The sequence below is a fragment of the Orcinus orca genome, chromosome 2 (assembly GCF_937001465.1).
Source record: "Orcinus orca chromosome 2, mOrcOrc1.1, whole genome shotgun sequence".
Lineage (NCBI taxonomy): Eukaryota > Metazoa > Chordata > Mammalia > Artiodactyla > Delphinidae > Orcinus > Orcinus orca.
Window position 1 is genome coordinate 88,547,918 of NC_064560.1, and position 17,931 is coordinate 88,565,848.

The 17,931-nt window shown below is 46.0% G+C and overlaps 1 long non-coding RNA gene across 1 annotated transcript in view; it reads left to right on the forward strand.

The window, feature by feature from the left end:
• The window catches only part of LOC105748323 (uncharacterized), a 59,481-nt gene continuing 41,550 nt past the window's right edge, over positions 1-17,931 (forward strand). The window contains exons 1-4 of the long non-coding RNA XR_007476050.1: positions 1-4,692; positions 10,316-11,349; positions 16,058-16,143; positions 16,298-16,457. This is a non-coding gene — a long non-coding RNA (uncharacterized LOC105748323). The remainder of the gene's footprint in view (positions 4,693-10,315; positions 11,350-16,057; positions 16,144-16,297; positions 16,458-17,931) is intronic.

Below are 17,931 nucleotides of genomic sequence, written 5' to 3' on the forward strand. Positions count from 1 at the left end.
AGCCTCTGACCCTGGCTTACCCTCATCCCTGGCCTCTGACCGCTGCATGTCAGTGGCACCACACACACCCAGTTGTGACAACCTAGTGGGGTCTCTAGACCTTGCACATGTCCTGGGGAGAGAACCGCTGGTTTAGAGCCTTCTCTGTGACAAGCACTGTGCTAGGAGCATCATTATGTTTGTGGAGAACATGCTGGGACCAAGGAGAGAGCCCTGCAGCCCACCCGCAGTTACTACTTGCCAGCTGCCCTCAGCATGGAGATTGGTCGGCTGGGAGTCCAAGCTCAGCCTCACCAGGTCTACCAGCCCTGTAGCCCTGTCACGCCCCAGCGCCTGCCTGGACTTTAGTTGTGTGTTGATTTCTCTTAACTCAGTCTGTCTTCACCGTTTAAGTTCCAAAACCTTTGCCTTGGTAGGAAAGACAGGAGTAAAACGGGAGTTTTGCAGTTCTGCTTTCTCACTGTCACCTGTGAACCGCCCACCCTGCCACAAGCACCAGCTTGTCCCTTCCTCTTCGTATTCACGTGAAACTACTTAACCAAAGCCCCTTCTATTGTCCTGGGGATATTCGCAAGCCTAAGCACATTCTCCCAACACCCAGCTTACAGGCTGGGGGTGGAGCCTCTGTTGCTGCCTGCCACGAGGCTTCTTTTGCCCTTTGCCCTTTTTGCCTCTGAGGAATGAGTTATTTGTGTATTCTCAGAATTTGTGAAAGCCTCCCATCTTTCTTGAGTCATCTTCCTGTTTCTAGAGTTTCCAGCTCTGCTTGTCCTGAAATCTCCTTCCTAAAGTCTATAAACACTCATTTTAATATTAAATATTTATATACTAGTAGAGACAGATTAAACACAGAACATATGACTCCAAACCCAGAGTAGGATTATCCACTCTATTACTACTACATCTCCAGGTTTCCATATTTACTTTCCCGTTTATCACATTATCTTAGTTTGAGTCCCTCCAGATACAGACCTGTGAGAAGGATTTGAGTGTAGGTCATTTTTTGAAAAGTGATCCCAGGAAACATGGGCAAGGGAGTGCAGAAGTGAGGCAAGAAAGGAAGGGAGCTCATGGAATGTGTGTTATCATGCCTCCTTTTCCACTGTGGACAAGGAAAGTTTAATCCCAGTGGGAGCCCTGGGAGGCCCAGGAGAGCGGCCTCAGAGCTGCCCCACAGAAGGGAAAGGAGGCTGGAGGTCGATTCGCCAAATCCCCATCCTCGGTGTTTGTGGGCACTTTCCGAGGCATTAGCTCTGCCTCTGTGGCTTGCCCTGCCTGGGCTTCATGCCAAGACTCAGGTGCTCCCAGGACACAGGAAAGAGTGTGGGATGTGGGCACAGACCTAGTCTTCAGCCATGTTCTGGGTTGACCATATGTCCTCAGGTTCCTTTCTTGTCCATTTCAACAGCCAGGCTTTGGGGGACCAGAATTAAGGAGTCACTCTCCTTCCTCTGTGTTCTGAGAGATTACATTGTCAACAGGGCCTGAACTCCACATTTAGTAGACTGGATCTCCGTTATGGGTCCGGAGATCCTCTTCACCCCGAGCCTGCTGCTGTGCAACTAGGGTGAGGGTGTCAGCCAAGGCTCGCCATCTCCATGCTCTGCCTGGGACCAAGGTGGGGAGAGGGGTGTGCAGTAAACAGGGGGTCCTGCTTCTCCCTGCTCAGCACCTCAGAGGGACCTCAGGGGCATTGGGTCGGGCTTCTTTGCCCTGTGTGGCAGCACACCACAGGAGATGCACCCCTCTCAGTGGGCAGCCTAGGGCCACGCACTCACCCCTGCGTCTTAGGAGAAGTGCACTGTGCCCCACCCTCACAGAGGACCCTGCCTCTCTGACCAGCATTGGTGTCCCAGCCTGGCAGGGACGCTTGCTGTTTTTCTCTGCCAAGACAGCTCTTCTCTTTGAAGAATTAAGTGTCCCTTCCCCATCATATATGTCCCCTGTTGGGAGGTGAGGAATGGCTTCACCTACCCCAAACCAGGGTGGTCTCATGACCAGGCTCAGCCTATCAGAATGCCCCAGCCCCAGGATTCTCATGTGTATGAACATGCAAGCAAGGTCACTCAGAGCCCTTTCCAGAATGGATGTGCACAAATTAGGAGAGAAAAATGCCTTTCCCCCGGGGGTTGCCAGGGAGCTAACTAGACGTGGCTATGACAGGCGAATATGTCTGCCAGCCGCTCCCCATTCCGTGGCCCTGGTTTTCTCTCCTTTAAGACAGAGCCATGACTGTGGGTGGCGGAATCTGTGGAGTGAGCTGTAATCTGGCCATCCATCCCTGCAGCTGTGGGCAGTAAACCAGGGTTGATGCAGCATTCGAAGCACTTAAAAACAATGGGCCAGATGTTCACTTAGAAACATGGATGGATCTTAAAACCGTAACCCTGAGAGCTCACCAAATAACATTAAATATAAATGGAGTAGTTAGACAAGATAGCCTTCAAGGTCCCTTCCAGTCCTGTGTTTGTGAACGGTAGTGTGGATCACAGAGGTTAGAACTATGAACTTTGTGATCTGTTTGCCAAGGCCCCATCCCTCTTTGGTTGTGGGTACCTTCTGAGGTGTTAGCTCTGTCTCTTCCAGGTTGTGGGCCTCATGCAAAATCTCAGGTGTTCAGAGGACACAGGACTTGGTTTCAAATCCCAGATTTGCCATGTACTAATTGCAGGGACCTTGGGTGAGTCACTTAAGTTCTCTGAGCCTCCATTACCTAGCCTGAAAAACAAGGATAATAATCCCTATAGAGTGTACTGGAGAGTGTAAGAGCTCAAGAAATGTTGGGCAGTTCTCTTGCACTGGGTTGGCAGCATTTCTCTGGGGCGGGAGGAAGATAGACTGTTGCGGGCTTTGCCAATGTGGAAAAGCCCAGTAGGGAGTAGAGATGTGGATATTGTCTTAAAGGGAAGTGGTGCCCTCCACAGCTTGCCTGGTGTCGCCAGGTGTCCTTCAGGCTCCCATGGCCCTGGGTCAACCTCGCATCTGAGATGGGGCTCTCACCACGCCAGGCTGAGGCTGGCCAGGCACAGGAGGTAGGTCAGGCCCGTTTTCCAGAACAGCTCTCCCTCCTCCCCCAAGGGCGTTCATCTCCTGAGGTTGGTCTAATTCAGGACCTCAGATGCAGCCCTCTTTTTCCTTCCTCTTGTCACCCCTCCAGCTATCAGATCACAAGTAACCCAGAGAACACGTGACTGAGCCCCTGTGATGTGCTGAGCATATAGCTCGGCATGATACCGTGCTCTCCTCATTGGGGTGCAGTGAACACAGGGCTGGCCCTGGTGGGCTCAGCATCTAGGGGGAGACAGGCAGACTTCATGGGCACCTACACCTGCACCCGTGTGCAGAGTGCTGAAATGGGGAAGCGGAAGTGCCACAGGAATGTGAGGAAGGCCGCCTGACACACTTGGGGCGGGCTTGGGACCTTGGGAAGGCTGCCAGCCCAAATGGCTAGCTGAAGAGTGAGCCAAGGGTGGGCTGAGGGGGAATGAGGGAGGCAGGAAAGGGGGATACACAGGACTGAGTGTACAGGCAGATGGAACAGAGACAAGAGAGTGCTCAGGGCTCCCGAGGGTCCAGGGGAATGTGAAGGGAGAAGTGGCCGGAGCCGTGGCCAGGCCATGTGCTGGGCTTGGGAAGCCGTGTCGAGAAGCCAGGGTTTGGTCTTGAGGTTGTGTGGATCTCGGAAGAGCTTTAAGCCAGAGAGTCTCAGGGATCGATTTCTGTCTTAGAAAGACAACTCTGGCTGCTGCAGAAACATTGGTTTTGAAGGGGAGAGGGCAGAAGGGAGGAAACCTGGTAGGAGGTTGTCTCAGTCATCCAGGTAAGAGTGGCACCATGGAGGGCAGGGAGGGAGATGCTGGACAATAGGGAGGGGAATGCTGAGGTGGTAGATTGGGAGAGGGAGGTCCAGGGGAGTCCAAGGTGTCTTGCCTTGTCCTTTGGGTGGTGGGAAGCTGGGAGGAAAATAGATTCTTGGGGAAGGCAAGCCTGGTAGAACGTCGGTGGGCACCACGAAGGCTGTCCTGATACCCCTTCAGTGCAGGGCCTGTTCCCAGATGCAGGGAGTGCTGTGGGCAGGCAGCCTCCAGGGGTCAGCTCCTTTAGGGACTGCCTTGCCCAAGGTCTTGCCCCTTTCCAAGGCACCCTCTCCTTCGATTTTGGTGTATGAACTCCTGGCCACCGTTCCCAACTCAGGACAGCTCTGAAGGGCCATTTTACCTTCAGTGCTTCTGTGGCATAGGCTGGGGCTCTCTTTGGACCTGATTGCTGGTCAGCATCTCCCTCTGCCCCCTCCCTTCCACAGGTGACCATCCCAAGGGCTCTCCTTGGAGGAGAGGCCCTAAATATCCTTCTAACTCACTAAACTCCAACTCAGAGTCTGGTTCCCAATGACCCCCAAGGAATCATACCTCTTGTGTCCACACTCCTTTGCAGTGACATGCAGAGATGAAGTCTATTTCTCCACCCCTTGAATCTGAGCTGGCCTCATGCCTTGTCTTGCTTTGACAAGGAGAATGTGTAGAAGTGACTTTCTGGGACTCCAAAGTCCAGACTCAAGTGGACTTGCAAGTTTCACTTTTGCTCTTGGAACCCAGCTGCCACGTAAAAAGTCCAGGCTGTCCTGTTGGAGGAAGACTGTGTGGAGGAGAACTGAGGCCCCCAGCCGACAGCAGACAGCATGACCCCAGACATGTGAGTGGGCTCACCTTGGATCCTCTAGCCCCAGGTGGGCCACTCCAGCCAACACAACAGGGAGCAGAGATAAGCGTTCCCCCTGAGCCACCCAAATTCTGACTCACAGAATTGTGAGTAATAAAATGATTGTTACGTGAAGCCCCTAAGTTTTGGGGTGGCTTGTGATCAGCAACAGATAAGTAAAGCTGCATGGCTGCACCAGCAGGAAAGGCCCATGGCTCGTGATCAAGTAGGGCAGGCACCCATGCATTAGAAAACCTCAGAGGGACTGGCCTTCCTGCCAGCTACCACAGGGTTAAATGCAGCTTTTATCCCCCAAGGATGAGGTTCAGGCTGTTTTGTCATCCTGGAGCCCATCACTGCTCATCTCATCTCCACTCCTGGAACAGGGAAATGCCAGTGTTATTACCTCTTAAGCCTCTCTGTGTCTGTAGAGAGCAGTGCCTCACTGCCAAAGGAGCAAATGAGGCCCAGCTTTGTGCAGAAACATTCATCGTCCTGCGCTGCTCCAGGCAGAACCCCAGCATATATTTCCCTTCTGTGGGAGCTGGCTCAGACTGCATCCATCTTCACGAGCTCATTATTCATCTGATTATTTTCATGCCGTCCCAGTGGGAAATGAAAGCCATCAATAAATCACACCATTGCTGCAGATTATATTAAACGACCTGGGCAGAATGCTGGCTGTGCCAGTCTCTGTGACCATGAGGGCCAGGGCCACTTGTGCAAGGTCCTCCTCCCGGGCTGAAGAACACTTGCTCTGCTTTCACCCCAGACATGAAGCCACCTCTCCATTGCCCTTGCTATCCTTCGTGTGATTAAAATCCATGAGCACAGAAGCCCTGGCCATGTCAGAAGGCCTGAGTTCAGCCTCTGCGTTAGCTGTGACTTGGGGCTGGCTTCTTGGCCTCTCTGAAGCTTGGGGCTCCTCATCTGTGAAACATCCAGAAATCCTTGTTGTGAGGACAAAATGAGAAAATGAATGTGAGATTTGCACTCTGAGAAGTGCACATGTGCACACGGGTGGCATCATATGGTCTTTATTTCAGAGTAACCGTGACACGTAGAGGGTACCATGGGAGAGACGTGCTAGATTGGACATTGAAGAGCCATGAGCAATCACGTACGATTTCTTAACTTTAGATCCTCATGTTTCAAATGGACCCAGTAGTATTTGCCCCATCAATTTCATAGAGCTATTGCGAGGCTCAAATCAAATAACAGTTAGGGGAGCCCTTCGGCAAAGTATTAAGTTGTACAAATGTAAGCTGCCTTACTGAATCATTTCTTCTCTGAACTCTGTTGTTTTGTTTTGTCTGTTTTGCTTTTACCCATCTTCCTATTTCTCTGGTTTTCAGTATTATTGTGAATCTTCCCCAAGACATTCTAAGATAATCAAGAAAATTTGATCCAGTTGGTTTTTTTGGAAGGAGAAAGCAACTGCTATTATTGAGTACTCATTCCATTTCAAGCTTTCCAATATGTTACCTCATTTAACAGCCCTCTAAATGGACATTATTTGTCTGTTTTCCTAAGGGAGGGGACTGGGACTCAGAGAGGCCAAGTATCTGCTCAAAGTCACAGAACGGGAATTTGAGCTCAGTTCTGTTCCATCACATCACACTGGAGACTCAAGAGCACTGTTTTTCTTTCATTAGAGAAACTTACCCATATTTTCACCGCCCCCCCCCCACTTTTGACCTTTCTTCTCTGTCACAATTAAGACTCCTTTAGTTAAAACTCTTTGATGGATTCAAGGGCCATGTGAAGTTTTTGTTAGTCCAGACAATCATTTTTTCGTGGTGACGAAAGAAAACAATATGATGAGCTGATTCACGAGGTGGAAGAACTTTCCCAAGGATGCGTTACATCCAAGTGCCTCTGCACCAAGGAACCATTTCAGGAGAGCCACAGTCTCTCTATGGAAGGTTTGAGAACGTGAGAATGTCGTCTTTTTTAAACAAAGGATGGACTGATCACTTTAGGAAGAGAATTGGTTAGCATATCTACTGGGTTCAGGAGAGCCTTGGAAGTAGCACCTTCCTACCCTACCCTAGTTTCTGAATGTCCTGAGAAATACAGCAAGAGAATAAGGCATATAAACACCAAACTAACTCCTTTATGATTGAACTTGATATTTGGGCTTTCTAACCTTGTATTTGGATAGATGTGCCCACCTGAAATATTGGCTTGGGAATTTTCGCTCTTGGAGGAGTATAACAGAAGATGTGCTTCCTTAGGGCAACCTGTGCCCAAGAGAAAGTGCAGAAGAGGCTGGACTGCACACGCCCACTTTCTCTTTTCTAATGCTCCAATCTGAGTGAGGCCAAAAGTGTTACAAAGAATGGTGTCCCTCCATGCAGAATGAGACATGAGGGGGGAATAAGCTCCCCCCTGCACCCCCCACCCTCGCCGCCAAACAATGACATTGGAGTTTGAGGAAAACAGAAGACTAGCTAGAGCATTGTAGAATTTTCTAGAAAATATTGTTTTTAATTGTTGAGGTGGAGAGCAGTCCAGAATGAGACTTTTAGGTTGATTAAACAGGGATCAATGCATAGAAGAAGAAGAGGGGAAATGAAGTTTCTTCCTCAGAAATTACCACCTAATAAATGCCAGAGACATTCTTGTAAACTGAATAGGCAGTGAAAAATGGTTGAGACAGAGGACCCCAATTCGGGGCACCTGTTGGAAGTCCTAATAAAAAGATCGCCCAAGTTTGATTCTGAAGGCTGTACTAGGAGAGGGAGAAAATACCTTTGGCCCAAACTTTATTTGACTCATGTTTCAAGAGCTGGTCTATTCCATGCAGAAAAATTCCACCAAAAAGCATTTATGGCATAGCTTTGACACTAAATGATTGATTTAGTCTGAATGATACATGTTTGTAAAAGCAACTATAGTGATGCCTGATAATGAAGGACTAGGTAATTTGGATTAGCTCTCCCACTTAGCACAGTAAGAAAAGCCAGACGCAATATTATTTTTAAAAATCTGCTCGAAGACTTTAGTCAGCTAACATAATGGTGAAGAGTATTAAGGAAGAACAGAATTTATGAGAGCTAAATTCAGAATTTGGGGCTCTCAGAGTATGTTCTCTGACCAACATTGAATTACATGAGAAATCAATAATAATAAGATATCTAGAAAAACACCTACATATTCAAAATTAAACAATGTAGTTCTATATAATCCCTGGGTCAAAGAAGAAATCCCAAGGAAATTAAAAAGTGTTTCCAACTGCAGGAAAATGAAAATACAATAACTAAATTTGTGGATTTAGTTAAACCAGTGTTTAGAGGGAAATGTATAGCTTTAAATGCTTATGTTAGAAAAGATGAAAGGCCCAAAACAAATGCCCAAGTTTATCCTTTAAAAGCTAAGGGAAAACAAAAAAAGAGAGGCAAAGTAAACCCAAAGTAAGTAGAATTTAAAAAAGATAAATGCACAAATTAATATAGAAAAGATCAAATAACGCAAAAAATTAACAAGGTCAAAAGTTGTTTCCTTGAGAAGATTAACAAAATTGGTAAATCAATCCCTAGCTATGGTGATCATGAAAATACAGAGAGAAGACGAATGACTAATATCAAGAATAAATAAAGCATTATTACCACAGACATTAAAAAGCAAGGGGGTGTTATAAATAACTTTATACCAAAAAAATCAATGCCATAGATGAAATGGACACATAACTTGAAAAATATAGTTGACAGGAAATGTCACAAAATGAAACAGAAACTCAGAATAGCCCTGTATCTATTAGATAAAATTGATTGGTTGTTAAAACAACAACAACAACAACAAAACTTCCCGGAAATAAAACTCTGGGCTCTAATATCTTTACTGGTAAATTCTATAAAAAATTTAAGGATGAAATAAAATAATACCAATCTTATATGAAATCTCTTAGAAAATAAAGAATGTGGGACCACTATCTGACTAAAGTTTTGAAGTAAGCATAACCCTCATACCAAAAATCTATGCAAGATATTGCAAAAATAAAGTAAAATGAAATTAGATAAATACCCCTTATGAACAGAGATACAAAAGTTCTTAACAAAATTTTAGCAAATTGAATCCAGAAGGCTAGTGCCCCTGTGTGGCTGCCAGGTCTGAGGGTTTGCAGCAGGGGTCGCTCTTGGTTCAGCAGGCAGGGAAAAGTGAGGACAAGCTGGGGTCCAGAGGGACCCCTGCATATGTCTGCCACCACATCTAACCATGATGACCTTCAGAAAGGAACAGCTGCTGTTTCACTTCTACCTTCCAAATCTATATAAGAAAAAATTGGGGGGTAGGAGAGGCGGACAACTGTACCTGACTTCTTCTACAGGTAACTCAGGGATTCTGGGAAGCCTAATTTCGGTTTAGCCGAGCTGGCACATTCCAAACCCTGAAATCAGCAGAGCAATGACCCGCAGGGCAGGTTGATGCTAGTGTCATCGAGGGGGCACATGGGGACTTCTGGGGGGCTTGCGACACTTCTAGCTCTGGGTTATGGCTACGTGGATGCTCACTCTGTAGCTGTACATTTTTGTTTTGTGAACTGAACGTATGTAATATTACAAAATCAAACTAAAAAAAAAAAAAAGCAACCGTGACACGTCTCTTTCCCACTCTACCACCTACTTTGAAACAACTAGGCCATTCTGTGCTGATTCTTTCTGGAGAGGAGATGATAGCGAAAATGCAAAGAAAAAATAGACTTTTCTCCCTGACATTTTGCATTTCAAAACTTAAGCTCTTCAGGTAATGGAAAATTGCACAACCACTCTACTGTATAGACAAATGTCAATAGTGGACTTGGATTAAAGGAAAACCCGGACACAGGCATTACGTGGGTAAATCAAACAGTGTTTATTTATCTAAAGTAAACAGATGGAGGCCATGAAGTCAGGACACAGAGTGGAGAGACTAGCAACGTTATTTGGGACAGGCAGAGGTGACCACGCAGTAGGCTCACACTTGTGTATGATAATGTCTGAGCGAGGGTGGCAGCAGACCTTTTTGAAGCTTGACTGCCCCCATTTGTGCCAGCTTTGTGTCCTGAAGAGAAGTGCAGTTCTATCTACTAAGACTGGTGCTGTTGTCTTTCTCTACTTCATCGAGGAGGGTAATGCCAGGTTTAAAACTGGTGCAGTTCTGCATATGGGTGAGTGTGATTATGTGCCAGGACCACATCACCTGAGCCAGAAGCTCTCGTCAGTCTCAGGTGGCACTATGTGCTACGGGACTCAAAGGACATATGGTATAATCCAGTCCACGTGGGCACAAATGCAGTCTCTTTTGCCATCCTTCACCTCCCCACATCACAACAGCCCAGTCTCCATGCCCAGGTGTCTCTGGGAATCATGCTAACAGGCCCTAGGACCAGGGGGAGGACATAGTGCCAAAGTCATTGCAACAGGAAGAAAATATCACGGGCAAAAGCAAGACTTCTGCCACCCCTGTCCTCCAAACTCCAGATAAGTCTTCCTTCCCCTCCCTAGGCTGGGGTTATGCAGAGTTGAGAGATGTGGTATTATAAGCTGTCATCTCTCTGCTCCTAAAAGCTCTTCTATACTCTGCTTTATGACGGTGAAGCTGTAACTTTGCAACTCAGTTTCCTTGTTGCCAACAGCTCCCTGCCAGGTCCCGCTGATAAGGAACACTAAGGGAGACCGGAAGACAGGAGGATGGAGAAGGGTCATACTCCTGTGTATTTGCTGTTGCTGTCAGCGTTACCCTGGCAGCAGAGTTGGGTCCAGTTTCCAGTGTTTCTCTATGATCCCGCAATCGACCCATCACACCCCATCAGAGGTAACTTAGACCTTCCCTCTGGGCTCTCGTGGTTCAATGGCATTAGCTCACGCCCCCTCCTCAGAGATTTGAGTCCCAGCTCTGTGAGACCCCTCTTCCAGGGTGCTGAGTTCTGATCTCTTCCCTTTGTTCTCCCGGTCCTAGGAGTGGTAGCTGTTTCCTGCAGTTACATGTTTGCATGACATCAGTGTTCTTTTTCTGCCTTTTCAGTCCTTTGATAGCCGTCCAGCCAATTCCCTCTATTAAATCCTCTCATTGGCTGCTAATAGGTACGGGTTTTCTCTTTGGTGTGATGAAAATTTTCTGGAATTAGTGGTGATGGTTGCACAACCTTGTGAATATGCTAAAACCCACTGAATTGTACACTTTAAAAGGGGGAATTTTATGACATGTGAAGGATACCTCTTTAATATTATAAATACTTTATGTTGAATTACCTGACTGGAAACTGATTAATAGAGCATTAATCAAGGAGAGCGTGGTGTCTAATTTTATGTGTCAACTTGGCTGGGCCACAGTACCCAGATCTGTGGTCAGACGTTATTCTGAGCGTTTCTGTAGGGGTGTTTTGGATGAGATTAACATTTAAATCGGTGGACTTGGAGTAAAATAGATTGCCCTCCAAAATGTGGGTAGGCCCATCCAGTCGGGTGAAGGCCTGCACAGAATAAAAAGACAAGTCTTCCCCAAGCAAGGGAGAATTCTCCAGCACACTGCCTTTGGACTTCATCTGCCCATCTCTTCCCATTTCTACATCAGACAGCCTTCGGACCTGAACTAGAACATCTGCTCTCCTGGGTCTCCAGCCTGCCAGTCCAGCCTGCAGATTTTGGACTTGCCAGCCTCCAGAATTATGTGAGCCAATTCCTTATAATAAGTTTTTCTTTATATACACACACACATCCTGTTGTCTATTTCTCTGGAGAGTCCTAATACAAAAGCAGCTGTTGGCAGTCCCAGGGAGAGGAGAATCAACCTTGCTGAGACCCTAAAAGATAGATTTGTGGGATCATGCTACCACGGGATGATCGCCAGGAGCTCGAGAGAGGAGGAAGGAGGGACTTTTGGAGACCACTGACTGAGGAGTAGAGGGACGATAGACATTTAATGATGCTTCCCTGACTTAATGATATTGATGATGTAATAGATCTCCCCGCTCTTTGAAGCCTTGGTTCTCTGTAAGTCCTTTGGAACTCAAATACCACCCCAGAGAAAGTGGGATGAAATTAATTAACTGAAATTAAGTGTATACTACCCCCGCAGAGCTCCAAAGAGAAATTCAGGCCAGTATCGAGAATGTTAGAAAAAGTGTCCTTCCTCGTACATTTGCGCTTGTGAATTGGGATTCACAAGCACTTCACAAACATTTGCTTTTACTTGTCTACTTTCAAGATACATGTTGGCATTTTGTGGTATGACATGAAATGACTTTTCAGAGATAGAACCTTCATTTGTGACTTTGCCACTCAGTGTCAGGGCAGCTGTGTATCAAGGTTATTACGGTGGCTGGCTATGGGCAGAATGTTTGTGGAACTTACAAAATATAATCTAAGATTGATGTAGCAGAATAAAAGTCCCCAAATAGCTGTCGAGTTTGAAAAATAAGAGCAAAAAGAGAGAGCACAATTTATCAGACAGAAAGATATGATAACATATGGCAAAGCCATGGGTAGTTCCTGTGCAGGAATGGGCAAATAGATATATGTGGAAAGTAGAGGGACCCTGGAAGCAGACCCCTGGACATGGGAGCATGGTGTGCGACAGAGTGCCACAAATACCTGGGGGAAGAGAAGACTGTTTTTTAGATGGCATTGGAAAAACTTACTCTATGAAAAAAAGAGTTGAATGCCTATTTCTTGTCCTATACAAAGGTAAACCCCACTTAGATTTAAGAGCTACATTTGAAAGGTGAAGCTATAGAGTTAACAGAAGAAATTGTTGAAATACATCTTTGCAACTTGATAGCCAAAGACTTCTTAAATGGGACCCTCAAAACTTCTCTTCTTAGGGAGAACAATTAATGCATTTGATGATATCAATATTAAAGATTTTGTTAAATGATCTTCATAGATGATGTTAATAAAGAGATGACAGATTGGGAGGTGTTTTTTATGATGTCAAAAATTATTGGGACAAATGGGGAATGTTGAATATGAACCCTAAATCAGACATTAGTGGTGTATAAATGTTAAATTTATTGAGTGGGGGAATTTTATTATGGTTTATGTAGGAGAATGTCCTTGTTCGTAGGAGATTTACACTGAAATATTTAGTGAAGTGTCTGAAACGTTGGTAATCACAGAAAGGAAAAAATAAAGCCAAAATGAGATACACATTACACACATCAAGTTGACAAAAATAAGAAAACCAGGTTATGCCAAATGTTGGGGAGGCCATGGGGAACCAGAAACCATGATCTCTATAGTCTAGAGGTCTTAAAGGGCAATCTGGCAGTGCAGAACGAAACTGGGCATATGTGTACCCTAGCACCTAGCCACCTGCTCTCAAATGCCAGAGAACCTCACTGGGACTGAGATGGTCACCATAGTGTTGCTTATCTTAGGGAGGATGTGAAGCCACCTAGGGCCTATCCCCAGGGGATTGGATCAGGCAAATGAGGTAGACACCTACTAGTCAGGGTCCACTTCCTACGCAAGCCTTATTAGAATCAGAAGCCAGAACTTCTGAAAGACCTGGAGAGAGGGGCCAGAAACAGGAGAATGGGCAGGTGGCAGGGGGAACCTGTGGGAGGATTCAGGAGTCAGGGGTCTGGAATTAGTTTGAGTTGAGGGAAAGAAATATAATTATATTTTTGCATGTTTAAGTTTATGAGTAGAGCTTTACTCCTGCTATACTGTCATTAGCAGCTGTTAGGTTCCCTAACTCCCCAGGAGCCAAATGGAAAGATAATGCTTAACCCAAAAGGACTGGATCCATAGTGGTGGAATTTTAGGCAGAGGACAGTCTAATGGGGGGATATTTTTGTATGATGGTAGTGGGAAACCCATGGTGCAGCACACGTGAAATTTTATGCATGGCCTAAAAAAGATTTTCAGAAATTCTAGAGCTTCTTTTTCTTAAGCAAAATGTATAATGGTGTCCTAAAAATAAATACCCACTGTTTAGATGGATGCTAGCAAGGTCTTAGCAGTGTATGTGAAGGTCTTTTCAGGGAAGAAAAATAGATCAGTGTTCATTTACTGTGTAGAAAAAAAAAATCCCTCAAGTTTTAAAAGATTAATGTATCAGTTCTTTTTGCAGGTGTTGATTGTTATCTTGTAGCACTCAAAGGAATTTAAATTCCAATGCCTTTGTCTCTCTTGATGTAAAAGTAAGGGACAGATATTGAACTTGCTATAACCAAGGGTGAGGACGCAGAGTATCCTCTATCTAGCATCAAAGGAGTCTTTGCTTGTTGAATTTATGCAGGGACAAAACCTTGGGAAGAGAACTCTCTGAGCAGTGAGCATGTCTGAGATAAACCTGTTCCAGTTCCTGTCCCCCCCCTCCCCCCTCCCCCGCCCCACCCCCCTGAGACCTAGGCCAGGGTGAGAGGGAGAAGTGAACTTGGACTGAGCTGAAACCATGTGTCAGGGCCCTGGGCTAGGCATCCTATGAGGTCTGGTTTGTATTTCTCACACTTCCCCTCATGAAGCAGGCATCGTTCCCACCCAGCTTACAGATAAGAACACTGAGGTCCAGAGGGATTAAAGCAGCTGGCCCGAGGTCACACAGCCAGTCCACGAGCATGCTAGGATTCCAACGCCAGGTGGAATTCCTACCGCACTGGGCTGCCACGCTCAAACAAAAACTGAAAAATATTCTGAAGCTTTCCTACCAGGCCTCAACAGGGCTCCAGCTAGTTTGTCTGAGCTTGTCCTAAAGATGTCCCCCACCCTTCTTAAGATGCTTTGGCATTCTGACGCAGTCAGCAGAAAATAGCTGCAGGAGCAATTACTGCCCCAAATTGAATCTGTAAATTTCAGGTCATTCAGATCTCCATTCCATATGCAGACTTTATTAATACCGCAGCTTCAGGTTCAAAATGTCATGTTCACTGAAAAATAGGGAAAAAAAAAAACCCAAAACAGTCCATTGTAGCCATTGGGGCTCTTACAGAGCAAGGCTCAGCTGCCAGGGACACTTACCAATTGCCCAAAGAGATGAAGCTGGAGGAAATGCAGTCTGGCTTCCAAACCTTTAATAGGCTACGATTTTGAGGCTCTTTGCCTCTAACCTTTCAAAATTCCTGCTCTGCAGGGAGGAAGAGGCATCAACTAGAGATCAAGGTTGATGAAAAGCTGAATATTCAAACTGACATTCACCAAGAATGATGAGGGAGGGAGCTTTAATGGCATAACAAACGATTCTCCTGAAAGAAAATGTCAGGCAGGCAATTTTTTTTCTTGGACTTTCTTTCCTCATCATCTCCGGCCCCCCTCCCACAATCCACCCACACACACTTAAATTTTGGCTTATTTAAACTTCAGGAGATTTGCCAGCCAGGCCGGAAGAAGTGAAATTAGGACAGTTCCAAAGCCTTGGTTTTCAGACACTAATAAATTAGGTGAATGATAAGGCATTGGTGAAAACCTGCAAAGGGGCCAATTTTAAAGTGATTCTTCCTGCCTGCGTCAGCACTGGCTTTGGTGGGGTCTGGGGTCATGGTAGAGAATCTCTCAGGTCATGGGAGTATGCTCTGCATTCTGGCATATTTGGGGATGGAGGTAAAATCCCATCCTGAAGTGGATTCAATGTAATTAGGTCCAACAGAATTGTTCTGCTTCCAGATGAAATGTTTGTTTCAAACAGATCAGCTTTGCAAGGATGTCACTGAAAACCCCGACTGTCCTATTAGGAGATAACAAGTCTGTGTGCAGTTAGTCTGTGGCTCATTTGGCTTTGCCTGGTGTTGGATTTTGTGTGATTATGGGGTCCTCCCTTGGGTTTTTTCTCCAAAGAGGGAAATGACTCATGTACTATGGCCTCGTTATTTACAGGAGAGTGGCAAGATCTCATAAAGAAGGTTCTAAATATTAATGTTTCAAATTGAGACGGTAAATTTTTGCAGCCAGTTCTATTTACCTATATCTATGTTTGTTCTGTCATCCCTATCTGTCTGTCTATCTGTCTATCTACTTACTTACCTACCTACCTATCATGGTCTAAATGTTTGTGTCACCACCACATTCATATATATATATTTTTTTTCCGGTATGCGGGCCTCTCACTGCTGTGACCTCTCCGTTGCAGAGCACAGGCTCCGGACGCGCAGGCTCAGCGGCCATGGCTCACGGGCCCAGCCGCTCTGTGGCATGTGGGATCTTCCCGGACCGGGGCACGAACCCATGTCCCCTGCATCGGCAGGCGGACTCTCAACCACTGTGCCACCAGGGAAGCCCCACATTCATATTTTGAAATCCTACCTCCAAGGATGATGATATTAGGAGGTGGGGCCTTTGGGAGGGGCTTAAGTCTTGAGGATGGAGCCCTCATGAATGGGATTAGTGCTCCATAAAAGAGGGTCCAGAGACATCCCTGGCTCCTTCCACCTTTCAAACAGTAAAATGGCACCGGCTATGAACCAGGAAAGGGCCCTCACCAGACCATGTTGGTGCCTTGATCTTGGACTTTGCAGCCTCCGAAACGGTGAGAAATAAATTTCTGTTGTTTATAAGTGGTATTTTGTTATAGCAGCCTAAACAGACTAAGACATCATCTTTTTTCTCCTTCTTTTCCTTCTCCCCTATCTATCTATCTAATCATTCAACAAAATACTTACTGAGCTCCTACTATCTTCCAGGTCATAGGAAAAGCCCAAGACAAGCGTTTTTGAAGACCCCAGGGACCAACACTTGAATAACCTCCCAGAACTTATTAAAAATGCAGATCCCAGGCCCCTCTTCCAGGAATTCCGATCCAGCAGCTACTATTCATTAAGCACTTCCTAGGTACTAGGCAAGGTATGTAATAGCATCTAATCTTTACAGTATCCATTCCAAGGGGGATGATTATTCTTCCGATTTTACAGAGGCAGCTCAGAAAAGTTGAATAGCTTCCCCAAAGTCACATCTATTAAGGGGTAGGATTCTAACCCAGATCCATCTGAACCTAAAATCGGTGCTCTATCCATCATACTGCTCTTAGTTCAAAACACTACCCCAGTTCTGATGCCAGCCCAACAACTGGCAATGTACCCAGTTAGTTAGGCTGATAATGGTTTTCCTTTCAGTGGACTTGATTTGGGTCTTCCTCGGATATTTTCTCTGGCTGGAAGCATTTGGCCCCAAAACCCAGTGTCTGCAGGAGGAAGTCTAAATTCAAGGGTTGGCATTCAAGGCTCTATACAATTGAGCTTCCTCTTATTTTATCCCTTTCAGATCCCTGTACAAACTCTGGGGCCAAGTTGGTCTGCCCTCCATCTTTTGAATGCCAAGAGGTTGTTATAATGGAGGAAGATTCTTTCATCTTTTCCAAGGCCAGCCTTTCCACACACTCTGGATCCTATTTCCTTACCTTCAAGGACAATCCTTTCTTTTCCCTGTGTGATTAATCTCCTCTCTTTCTACAGTATCTCTTCAGCAGGTGAAATGCTCTAAGGTCTCCGGTCTTTAAAAACTCCTCCTTGAGCCTGCATTTCCCTCCAGCTATTGCATCATATCTCATCTCCTCTTATCAGCCAGACTTCTCAAAAGAGTGTTTTCCAATGCAACACTTCCCATTCATTCTTCTGCCTCCTACTGAAATTGTTCACATCAAGGTCACCAATAACTTTCATGCCGACAAATCCAAAAGCTTTCCTACTCTCACCTTAAACTCTCTGCAGTGTTTGGCATAGTGGACTACTCCCTTCTTTATTAAATACTTTCTTCCCTTTACTTCTGACTCATCTGAGGGTCAACTGCAGATGACAGAATCCACCCTAGCTAGCTTAGGCAGAAAGAGATTTAATAGGGAGAGTCCAGTGCTTACAAAAGCATTGGAAAGGTTGGAGAGGCAGCTGGAGACTGTCACCCTCCACATCTGATCCAGCAGAAACACCTCTGAGAAGAACACTGAAGAACTGGCCTGTCACAGGAGCTGCTGCCTCTGCCATGGCTGGGATGCTGCAACTGGGTCCATTTTGCCCCTGCTGTAGTCCATGCCAACTGAAGGAATGCTCCATACCTGCCTCTCAACACTCACAAAGTTAGGGACTCCCAGGATGCTCTGCTACAACTGTTCCAAAAAACCAAATGCCCCCATGGCCATGCTTGCCAGGAGGTGCAACAGATATGTGCTATGTCCCGTCTTCCAAACTGTGAGTTAGTGTACCTGCTTGGAGAAAGCTAGGTCACATGCAGATCCGAGCTGGAGGGGAGCATGGGTATAATATTCTTTGGCTTCCCATCCTCTTTGTGGGCAGGAAGGCTCATTGCAAGGAGGTGGGAATGAAAC